Source organism: Thalassophryne amazonica, chromosome 8, assembly GCF_902500255.1.
Source record: "Thalassophryne amazonica chromosome 8, fThaAma1.1, whole genome shotgun sequence".
NCBI lineage: Eukaryota > Metazoa > Chordata > Actinopteri > Batrachoidiformes > Batrachoididae > Thalassophryne > Thalassophryne amazonica.
Genome location: NC_047110.1, coordinates 14,966,053 through 14,978,564, shown reverse-complemented (window position 1 = coordinate 14,978,564; position 12,512 = coordinate 14,966,053). Strand labels below are relative to the sequence as shown.

General features: G+C 40.8%; 1 protein-coding gene across 1 annotated transcript in view; it reads left to right on the top strand.

Annotated features, from left to right (window-relative positions):
• Positions 1-2,604: 2,604 nt before the first annotated feature.
• The window catches only part of LOC117515273 (gastrula zinc finger protein XlCGF57.1-like), a 40,272-nt gene continuing 30,364 nt past the window's right edge, over positions 2,605-12,512 (top strand). The window contains exon 1 of the mRNA XM_034175759.1: positions 2,605-2,609. The gene's annotated coding sequence lies outside the window, so the exon portion shown is untranslated. The remainder of the gene's footprint in view (positions 2,610-12,512) is intronic.

Genomic DNA, 12,512 nt, shown 5'->3' with positions numbered 1-12,512 from the left:
CGACGTGTGAAAAAACTCACGCATGCGCACGAGGGTTCAAGCATGATTGGTGTAATTGCACGTCATTCAAAGCCATATAGTTAAAAAAAAAACAAATAAAAGGGTTGGTTTATTATCTAAGAGACCTCGTAGTGTATATAAAACAACAACATGGAGATTAAATATCAGTATGCTAAATAACCCTGGGTTCAGGGAAAAAATTAACAACGAACTTAAAACGTACTTGGAGGATAATGACAATGGAAATGTGAACCCGGTCATACTGTGGGATGCTGCAAAGGCAGTTTTGAGGGGGAAAATGATATCAAACTGCTTTTGTTAAAAAGATCAAAACTCAGACTCCTAGAACTGCAAAAAATACTTCTGGAGCTCAAACAATAGCACAGCAAAAAGAAGGATCCACAATTACTTCAGCAAATGAGACCAATTAAACAAGAAATTGGTAAGTTATACTGTGATGAAGTAGAGAAAACGTTAAGATTTACAAAACAGACATATTATGAATCAGGCTCTAAAGCCTCAAAGATACTAGCGTGGAGGCTGAGAAAACAGCAAACACAAAATACAATCTATAAAATTAAAGATCCCATTACTAAAAAGTTAAAATACAAATTAGAGGAAATACAAACAGCATTTGAGAAATATTACCAGGCTTTATACACCCAACCTACAACATTTAATGCCTGCAAAGTTGAAGAATTCCTGAACCAGCTGGACCTGCCCTCTCTTGGCAAAATGCTAAATGAATTAAATATCTTCTGAAGAAATTGTTAGGGTAATTTCTTCCTTGAAGTCCGGTAAGTCTCCAGGGACTGACGGATTCCCAGGAGAATGGTACAAATCACTTAGAGAGCAATTAATACCATTATTACAAAAGAGCTTCAATTACACCCTGAAGGAGGGAGTTCTCCCCCCATCTTGGAAGGAGGCCACAATTACAGTTATTCCAAAAGAGGGTAAGGACTTAACAGAATGCGGAGCATACAGACCCATTAGTGTCCTGAACCAGGACTATAACATTTTTGCATCTGTTCTTGCCAAACAAATGGAGGAGATGACGCCCTTCCTGATCGATGAGGACCAGTCTGGTTTCATCCAATGCAGACAGACTCAGGACAATATAAGGAGGACCCTGCATATCACTGAGTATATAAACAAAGAAAAATGTGGAGCAATTTTACTGAGCATGGACGCTGAAAAAGCGTTTGATTCCTTGGGATGGCAGTTCCTCTACAAAGTTATGGAAAAATTTGGTTTCCATAAGAAGTTTATAAATATCACCAGAACATTATATACATCTCCTATGGCCAGAATCAAAGTAAATGGGGGGCCTCTCCAGAACAATATATCTGCAACGTGGCTGCCGCCAGGGTTGTCCGGTCAGCCCGCTGCTCTTCAACGTGTTTATTGAGCCACTCGCTCAAGCCATTAGACAAGATATAGACTTAGAAGGTATCATAATAAGAGGGACAGAATACAAAATATGTCTTTATGCGGATGATGTTCTAGTCAGCCTCAAGAACCCGGAGTCTGGGGTTCTTAGATTAATGGATCTGCTGCAGACCTTTGACGCTTTATCAGGCTACACTGTCCATATTGATAAAACACGGGCTTTGGTGTTTAACTTTATTTCATCTCTAGCTCTTAAAAATAAGTACAAGTTTAATTGGGACTCTGCCTCGCTTAAATATTTAGGTGTGACATTAACTAAAGATATATCTCAGTTGTATCCAGAAAATTACACCCATATTAATAAACACAGATGATCTTGATAGATGGACCCCTCTGCCCCTGGATCTGGGTAACAGAATAATGGCAATAAAAACAAATATTTTGTCCAGGTTGCTTTACCTGTTTCAGTCCCTACCCATTCATATCCCAGATAAACAATTTAGAGAGTGGGACAAGGTAATCTCTCGGTTCATTTGGAATACCAAAGTCCCTAGAGTGAGATACAGAACTCTGCAACTGCCGAAACATAGCGGAGGGATGGGCTTACCGAACCTCAAAGATTATTATTTAGCAGCTCAGATAAGACCTCTGGTGCTGTGGTCTGACAGTTTGTGCAGAAATTCTTTGATTATGCAAACTGATTGTTTCAGCAGCTGTCCGAGTGGCTGGTCTCAGACGATCTTGGAGGTGAACATGCTGAATGTGGAGGTCCTGGGCTGGTGTGGTTACACGTGGTCTGCGGTTGTGAGGCTGGTTGGATGTACTGCCAAATTCTCTGAAATGCCTTTGGAGACGGCTTATGGTAGAGAAATGAACATTCAATACACGAGCAACAGCTCTGGTTGACATTCCTGCTGTCAGCATGCCAATTGCACGCTCCCTCAAATCTTGCGACATCTGTGGCATTGTGCTGTGTGATAAAACTGCACCTTTCAGAGTGGCCTTTTATTGTGGGCAGTCTAAGGCACACCTGTGCACTAATCATGGTGTCTAATGGCACACCTGTGAGGTGGGATGGATTATCTCAGCAAAGGAGAAGTGCTCACTATCACAGACTGGTTTGTGAACAATATTTGAGGGAAATGGTGATATTGTGTATGTGGAAAAAGTTTTAGATCTTTGAGTTCATTTCATACAAAATGGGAGCAAAACCAAAAGTGTTGCGTTTATATTTTTGTTGTGTATATTCATCTCATTATCTCTAGTACTGAACTTAAATGCTCTCAACCATTGTTGCTTTTAATAATGTTTTATGTGTTATTGTGTTAGTTGGTCATACTCCAAGTATGGGGCCATTATTGTATCAAAAGTTTTAGCAAATGTGTAATCACATCCACAAATGTGTAACCAGATTCACAAATGTGTAATAAAATAAAATGTGTCTGTAACCAGATTCACAAATGTGTAATAAAATAAAATGTGTCTGTAACCAGATCCACAAATGTGTAATCCCATCCATAAATGTGTATAACCAGATCCACAAATGTAAAAAAAAAAAATATGTGCGTCTGTAACCAGATCCACAAGTGTGTTTAAAAAAAAAAAAATAAATAAAAAACCATGCATGTGTAACCGTGTGTCTGTGAAACTCGGGCCACTTGGTTGGATGTGTTCTTATACATAACTTTTGCTACACTTCTGCCATGCCTGCAGCGATTTGTACTTGTGTGGAGACTAACCACCAGGGGGCGCAGCACCAGTGATAGTCACCGCTACGTTTTAACCCTGGCCGGGCCCTCAAAGAACATCTTTGAGGGCATGTTTTATTTATTTATTTATTTATTTATTCCTGTGTTTTGGACACCAGCAACATGAATGGATCTTCGTGCATCTTCTAATTTTAAGTAAACACGAGAATAAAAATGGTAATAATAAGAAAATGTTAACACATATAGTACTGTATCCTACAGAAGAGCATTGCATTTACTGAATAAAAAAATTAATCCTGGGAGTCTGGAGGGGGGCGAGAAGCGGGCTAAGGTTAGCCGCTGATAGCACACTGTGTGGATTTTCCCTTAAGGTGTTCCTCTATGAATCAAATTCCTCCAGGGAGGGGCACGGGGCCCCCCAGACTGAAAGGCACCTGGCTGGGAGTTCTGGAATCAATAACTTCAAAGTGAATCGCTGTTTTAAATCAAATGACACCTCTTTCCAAATGTTCTATAACAGAACAAAACCGTTTTTCCCCAAAATGAGACGTCCTCCGTTCTTTGTGAATTACACAGATCTTGACATGCAGCTGGCTGAAAGGAACTGTCAACATTTTCTTATTACCATTTTTATTCTTGTTTATTTAAAATTAAAAGAAGCGAGAAGATCCATTCATGTTCCTGGTGTCCAAAACGCAGGAATAAATAAATAAATAAAACACACCCTCAAAGATGTTCTTCTAGGGCCCGGTCGTGGGTATTTTATTTGTAGGATATTTCTCCTGGTATGTAAATTCTCAGCCAATCACAAAGTCAGTACCCACTACGTCATTCACGCGATTAATAAAAGAAAAAAAGGAAGTGGTACAAAACAAACGCACGTCTGCTTCTATATTTATAATTCATTCATGAGGCAAACAGAATGTCAACAACACATGGTAGGTGCAATTTGGAGTGGTGGCCAGTGCTTGTTCTGCATTTGTTCATCTTTTGGCGCAATTTATTATGGAGTGATACATTATTTCAAATAACTTTAATGTATCTTTAAACTCTGTATCTTTAAAAATGTATTTCTAAACTAATGTTTTACGCCATAAATGAAACTTTTTTTATGGAGTGATATGTTAGTTTAAAGATTGAAACGCACAAGTCAGACTCCAGAAAAAAGTCTTAAGCATTAAATTGTCTGCTTTTTGTGAGCAAACAGGAGAATTTTTTGGGATTATTACAACATCACGACACTCCAACAGCATGAAGCTTGGCTTTCTGAAGCACATAATACAACTTAATTTATTATCAGTACATTTTCCCCAGAATGCAAGTGGGGACCAGTATTTGTTCACATTTTGGTTTATGTGCATTGGTATATTAATCATATGCTAATCACGCAAATGACGTAGTTAGTACTGACTTTGTGATTAGCTGAGAATTTGCATACCAGGAGAAGTATCCTACAAATAAAATACTCGCAGCCCGGCCAGGCTTAAAACGGTTGCGGTGACTGATATCATTGGCGCTTGCGCCCTCTGGTGGTTAGTCTCCACACAAGTACAAATCTCCATGCATTTACAGATCTAATGCGGCAGAAGTGTAGCAAAAGTCATGTGTAAGAACATATCCAGTCGAGTGGCCCGATTTTCACAGACACACAGTTACAGGGATATTTATTTATTTTTTTAAACTTTTGTGGATGTGATTACAGACACATTTGTGGATCTGGTTACACATTTGTGGATTGAAATACACATTTACAAATACTTTTGCTACAATAATGGCTCCATATCCAAGCCCTTTCTAATATCCTTGTGAGAGTAAAGAGCTGGTCCAGCCTTCCACGACCAAGACAGAACCTCCATTGCTCCTCCTTGATCTGAGGGTCCACACACGCCCAAGAAACCAGTCTGATGATGCTGAGGTGGAAGTCCAGCAGTCAGACTGTAAGCAACGAAGATTCCGGTCTGTCTGATTCTGCAGAGAGTGAGACGACACAGAGTCTTGATTATGAAAATGCATTATGAAAATCCTCCCTAGTATCCTGACATAGGCTTTCTCAGTTCCTCCTTCCATGCTGCCTTAATATGGCAAGTGAGAAATGGACTGCATTTATATAGCGCTTTTCTTTCTGCATCAGACACTCAAAGCACTTTACAAATAATGCACCCTCACCATACTTCTGCCATCCAAGAGGTACCTCTGCCATACGAGGTACTCACTTCACACCGGGAGCAACTAGGGGATTAAGGACCTTGCCTTGCCTTGGCCCTTAGTGATTTTTCAGTGAGGCTGGGATTTGAACTGAGGATCCTCTGGTCTCAAGCCCAATGCTTTAACCACTTGACCATCATCTCCCCATATGACTTAATGAAGTTATTTGTAAATTACAAGTTTGCCTGTAAATGATTGCCAGCATGCCTTTCAAAAAAGGAAGAGCAGTGAGAAAAGTATTAAATGGTGTATCAACAGGAAGTGTGGGAAACCGGGGCTCTATACTGCCAATATAACTAGCGTTTTGTGCGCTTGTTTCCAGTGCAGAAGGTTCCTGGTTCAAACCCCACCCTTCTCCATGTAATGTGGAGTTGTCAGGAAGGGCATCCGGCATAAACTTGTGCCAAATCAAAATGCAGATCCACCTCTGATCTGCTGTGGCACCCCCTTAGTGAAAACTAGGGAGCGTCCGAAGGGACTCAACCATCTGTTAAAAACATCAGATGTGTTGTCATTCTGAAGATCCTTCAACCTTTTAATACCAGGATTAGACCATATTAAGAAAACCTCATCGACCATAGAAGGGAAAGCTGGATTTGTGGCCATTGTAACTGAAAAACAAGTTTTCTGAAACCACAAATTACACTCAACAAAAATATTAACGCAACACTTTTGGTTTTGCTCCCATTTTGTATGAGATGAACTCAAAGATCTAAAACTTTTTCCACATACACAATATCACCATTTCCCTCAGATATTGTTCACAAACCAGTCTAAATCTGTGATAGTGAGCACTTCTCCTTTGCTGAGATAATCCATCCCACCTCACAGGTGTGCCATATCAAGATGCTGATTAGACACCATGATTAGTGCACAGGTGTGCCTTAGACTGCCCACAATAAAAGGCCACTCTGAAAGGTGCAGTTTTATCACACAGCACAATGCCACAGATGTTGCAAGATTTGAGGGAGCGTACAATTGGCATGCTGACAGTAGGAATGTCAACCAGAGCTGTTGCTCGTGTATTGAATGTTCATTTCTCTACCATAAGCCGTCTCCAAAGGCGTTTCAGAGAATTTGGCAGTACATCCAACCAGCCTCACAACCGCAGACCACGTGTAACCACACCAGCCCAGGACCTCCACATCCAGCATGTTCACCTCCAAGATCGTCTGAGACCAGCCACTCGGACAGCTGCTGAAACAATCGGTTTGCATAACCAAAGAATTTCTGCACAAACTGTCAGAAACCGTCTCAGGGAAGCTCATCTGCTTGCTTGTCGTCCTCATCGGGGTCTCGACCTGACTCCAGTTCGTCGTCGTAACCGACTTGAGTGGGCAAATGCTCACATTCGCTGGCGTTTGGCACGTTGGAGAGGTGTTCTCTTCACGGATGAATCCCGGTTCACACTGTTCAGGGCAGATGGCAGACAGCGTGTGTGGCGTCGTGTGGGTGAGTGGTTTTCTGATGTCAGTGTTGTGGATCGAGTGGCCCATGGTGGCGGTGGGGTTATGGTATGGGCAGGCGTCCGTTATGGACGAAGAACACAGGTGCATTTTATTGATGGCATTTTGAATGCACAGAGATACCGTGACGAGATCCTGAGGCCCATTGTTGTGCCATACATCCAAGAACATCGCCTCATGTTGCAGCAGGATATGCACGGCCACATGTTTGGGATGCTCTGGACCGGCGTATATGACAGCGTGTAGCAGTTCCTGCCAATATCCAGCAACTTCGCACAGCCATTGAAGAGGAGTGGACCAACATTCCACAGGCCACAATTGACAACCTGATCAACTCTATGTGAAGGAGATGTGTTGCACTGCATGAGGCAAATGGTGGTCACACCAGATACTGACTGGTATCCCCCTCAATAAAACAAAACTGCACCTTTCAGAGTGGCCTTTTATTGTGGACAGTCTAAGGCACACCTGTGCACTAATCATGGTGTCTAATCAGCATCTTGATATGGCACACCTGTGAGGTGGGATGGATTATCTCAGCAAAGGTGAAGTGCTCACTATCACAGATTTAGACTAGTTTGTGAACAATATTTGAGGGAAATGGTGATATTGTGTATGTGGAAAAAGTTTTAGATCTTTGAGTTCATCTCATACAAAATGGGAGCAAAACCAAAAGTGTTGCGTTTATATTTTTGTTGAGTGTATGTTTAAACTTATTGTTTTCACATGCATTTTTAGTTTAGAAAAGAGAGAGAGAGAAGACCCTGTAATTGTGAGACAAACGAGGGAAGACAATGATCAACCTTGAATTTGAACACATTAAACTGGTAGGCCCTGAAAAATGTATGAGTGTAAGGACAATACTCATTATAACAGAATTAATTCTTATAACTTGTGAAAGACAACATTCAAAATCATCCTTGGTACATGTGAAGACGTGAGGTAAGTTAGCATGAAAAAGATTTTTAAATCTGGTTGTAACACACACAAAGATATACAAACTACTCTGAGGGATTTTAAATGTAAAAATGCGTATCGATTACTTTGCAGTTACTTTAAGTGGAATTGGTTTACTTTTACTGAAGCTCAATTTATTCCCTGAGAGATGACCAAAGGATGTAAGTGCAGCAGGGATTGAAATAGATCAGACATGCCTAAAAATAAATCGCCAGCATATAACATTATTTTATGTTCATCTCACTATGCATTTAATGAAGGGGTTAAGATATGGAGATATTGCAAGGGGCTCTGTAGTATTTTATTTATTTGTGAAGGGACAGTACAAGTACATCACCATACAGTAATTTTTATTTGTTGTCCCTGGTAGATGTTCTACAGCATGTTTATGATTGTGGGAGAAAACCGGAGTGCCCAGAGAATACCCATGCAGACATGAGCAGAACATGCAAACTCCACACAGAAAGGGTGAAATGAGATCCCACAACCTTCTAGCTGTGAGGCATAAGTGTTAACCACTAATCCACTTTGCCACCAAGTGCAAACTATAACAAGAGCAAACAACAAGGAACTTATCGGGCACCCCTGATGTGTTAATTATTGCAGAGGGAAATATGTAGATTGAGTACTGTTGGTCGTGATTGATGCTTGAGGTTTTACCCAGGTAATTTGGGACCAAAGCAAAGTTGATTTAGAATATAACGGAGATATTACCACACCACCCAGTCAAATGCTTTTTCTGTGTCGAGGGCAATAATGAGTTCAGGGGTATTTGTGGAATATGGGTTATATATAATATTAAGCATCTGTTGAACATGAACAAAGTGGTGTCTATTTTATTTATTTTTTTTAATAAATCCCACTTGATCAAGAGAAATAATTCCTGGGGGAACCATGTTGAGGAGTACTGCCAGGACAATTAGCAAAAATTTTGCAATCTATGTTCAAAAGACTTAATTGGACGGCGTGATGGACGATCAAGAGGTTCTTTGTTCTCCTGCAAAATTAGGAGACATCTGTGTTAAAGTCTGTGGAAGGGTACCATTTTTGAATGACTCATATGTTTCAATTACAGTAAGGCTATCTTAGTCGAGTCTAAAAGTGTGTGCTGCTACCATGCTTCACCATATGCACCACGCCACGGAACCGCTTTTGATCCTGAATGGCTTCTACTCAGGTTGACATATGGTCCACCTCCACATCTATAAAATAACTGTTACTTTGATACAGTTAGGTGAAACATGGGTGTCCGCTTGGCCTTCTCCAGCCACTGGGGTCCTCAGTACTGCTTGCTGGTTCATGCAGAGAGAAAAGTGTCACATGACCAAAACACTGACGCTGACACTCCTTCACAATTCAAGTGATACTCCTTAATCTCCCTCAGTAACTGCCTGTTTGATACAAAGTAATTGCAACACTAACCAAGGATCCTCCAAAGAGACCTAGTACCAAGGATATCCATTCATCCTCTTTGGTCACTGGTTATTGTATAAGTTTCACAACCATAGAGTAAGCCAGAAAGCACTAGGACTCTAAAGACTTGTACTTTTGTTCTCCTGGAACGATATTGGCATCGTCAAGCACCTCTGTCCAGCAGAGACTCCATAAGCTCTTTCCAGGCGTCTATCGATCTCAAAGGCATGAATGTGACTGCCAAGATAAGTGAATGTGTCTACAACTTCAACACTTGCACCGCACGCAGATACACGTCTGATGGCTGAGTCCAGGAAGTCACTGAAAACCTGTATCTTAGTCTTGATTCAGGACAATCCCAAACTCGGCCATCCAGATTCCTCACTCAGCTTCTGGAGTACTGTAATCAGAGTATCCTTTGATTCCACAAAGATCTCAGCATCATCCACGAAGTCAAGATCAGTAAACCTTTTCTCGCCAATAAAGACACCTAAGTCCCTGCCAACATCTATTAGATGCAAGCATTGAACAGTGTAGGAGTCACAACACATCCCTGACAAACACCACTTTTCACAGGTAAAACTTAGTCTCTGCCTCCACTTTGTACAGCAGTCACAGTGTCTGTATATAGGCTGGCTATGATGTCCAATAACTTCTGGGAGATCCCACTAATTCTCAGGATGTCCCAGAGAGCAGATCTGACCCACTGAAACAAATACTTTGCAAAAATCAACATAAGCTGTGAAGCAGCACTGCAGATATTCACGCTTATGTTCTGTGAGTACCTGCAAGGCTGGAATATGGTAGATGGATGATCTTGGGTGTGAAGCCAGACTGTTCTGGTTGCTGGGCAGCAATTAGCTGGAACTGTATCCTATTAAGAATAATCTTTGCAAGCACCTTTTCTGGCACAGAGAGCAGTGTAATATATCCCAATAGTTGTTACAATCCATACAACAATCCTTTCCAGAATGGGATACGTTCTTTCTTCCAATCTGTAGGTATGATACCCGGATATTCCAGATTAAAATAATGATTCTTTCCAATGCCAGGAGAACAGCTTGTCCATCCGCATGGAGTTGCTCAGCTCAGATGCCACAGATCCCTGGAGCTTTCCCTGCCTTCAGCTGTCTTATGGCCTTTGTGATCCCTCCAAGATGTGGTGGGTCTTAACTGATTGAAGAATCAGCCACAAGAACCCCAGTGCCAGAGGTCCAACATTCCAGCAGGAGTATCAGCCTAATAAAACTTCTTGAGCTATGATAGGAAAAAACTTTTTAGAAAACTCTGTCATATGGCCATCAGGCCCTGGGGCCTAATATACAAAGGCTTGTGCGGATTTCCTGCTGAAACATGGTGTACGCCAAAACCAAGAAACTGGCGTAAGTACAGAAATATCTAGATGTATCAAAGTGTGCATACACATGGATCCAAGCACATTCCATTTGTACATCCCAATCAGTGTAGAATTGAGTGCACATGCAAACGTACCAAACAACTCCCTGGCCATGCACCTATTTATATATGCAAATACATTTAAAGAGGCCGTGGGAGCTGGGATTCTCCATGCCGTCATATCAGACAACATGACAACAAGTGTGAGGAAGAGACACTGGTAAATGAGGTCGAAACATGTAGGGATATCTTATTTGGTACCCTGTCAGTGGGAGTAACTTTGAAACAGAAGAGACGTGAGTGGGACTGTGTGTGTGAAGCTGTAAATGATGTGGGCACAGAGCAGCACACACACGCTGAAATCAAAAAGAAATGGTCAGACATTAAGTAGATGTCAAACGGAGGATTGCTGCCCACCGCTGTAGCGTGACCACAACAGCTGGGGGTAGAGGTGTGGAGGAACTCATCCCCATCGACAAAAGAGTGACTGAGATACTGGGTGGCACAGCTCTCACCGGAGTGGTGGGAGCCCATTGCACGGAAAAATGTGTGGTACTTAGAAGCACAAATGCTAAAGTTAAGTGACATGCTCATTATTTGTGTAGTTCAACCACAGCTCTGAGAAGTTTAAGCTTTGGCAAAAAAAAAAAAAAAACTTGAACAAGGGTCAGTTTCAGCATCTCTAACATCCACACCATACATGTGTGGACATTATACTAAGGTTGAGTAGACAGTGTTTCCCCTACAGTATTGTCTAATATCCATGAATTTGAGTATAGTTAATCATGACAAAAAATACAAACATCCATGAATTTGAGTTTACCCAGTGCACTTTGATTCTGGCATTATCTGACACAAATGATCTGTGACATTACTCACAGGACTTCTCTTCCACAGGTGTATTCACCCTATTGAAATATCCCATAATCCCTTGCACACCAGAGAGTTGCTGTGGTCTAAACAACATAGAGAATCCACATGACGGCAATTGCAAATGAACATTATACTACCAAAATGTAATTTTTTTTATGCTTTTCATCACATTAATATTGTATGAGGCTGCATGCATGAGACCCTGAAAACTTGCTAAAACAAATATTCCAAATAATCCGTGTCTGCTACGTTTAATCTGCGTGGAATTTAATAAACACAAACCAAATTTCAGACATATATATTACTCTGGAACAAAGAGGACAAACAGTGCTGTAAAGGACAATAATCAGGGCCTTAAAGAGCAAACTTCACTTTCTCCCAGAACAACATGAACAGGAAACGATCGCAGCCCACAGCAACTCCCATTAAAAATAGTGGAGAAACAACCTGAGCTTCTCACGTTTACATAAAACAAACACAATAACAACATCTAAAAACCCACAACAGGCACAATATACAAAGAGTTTAATGTTGTGATGTTAATGCCGTTGTCCGTGTGCAGCGGTTAAAGTGAAGCCTGATCAGAGCATCTCAATGCAGTTCTCAGTGTAAATGACATCTCACAGAACAGCGACCTCGCCAAAGTTTTGTGAGATTTTGTAGGATTTGAAACCTCAGTAGGCTGAATGGCACACTTTTTTTGTTCTTCATGAAACACTCAATATTCACACTCTTTACAAACTCAGTAACTCATCTCACATCAAAATCAGCACTGATAAATCCAGGTTATCAGCAAAAAACAAACAAACAAAAAACTGATCTTCAGAGATGGAATGCATTACCTATTTTTCAAATTGGGAGGATTATTCTTGTTGTCAAAATGAGCATTTTGCCTAAATTTCTTTGTTTCTAATCATTCTATATTTGTGGTCTAATCATTTTGGGTCAAAATGCACATTTATTTGTGAAAACCAGCACACGTTTTCACTTTGTAAAAATGAGTTGAACTTAATGTCGATAAACTGTCCGGAATTAATTTGCTTATAAATCAAACCATAAGTGAAACTGCTTTGCTTTTGATGTCTTCTGGCACATGTCTGTG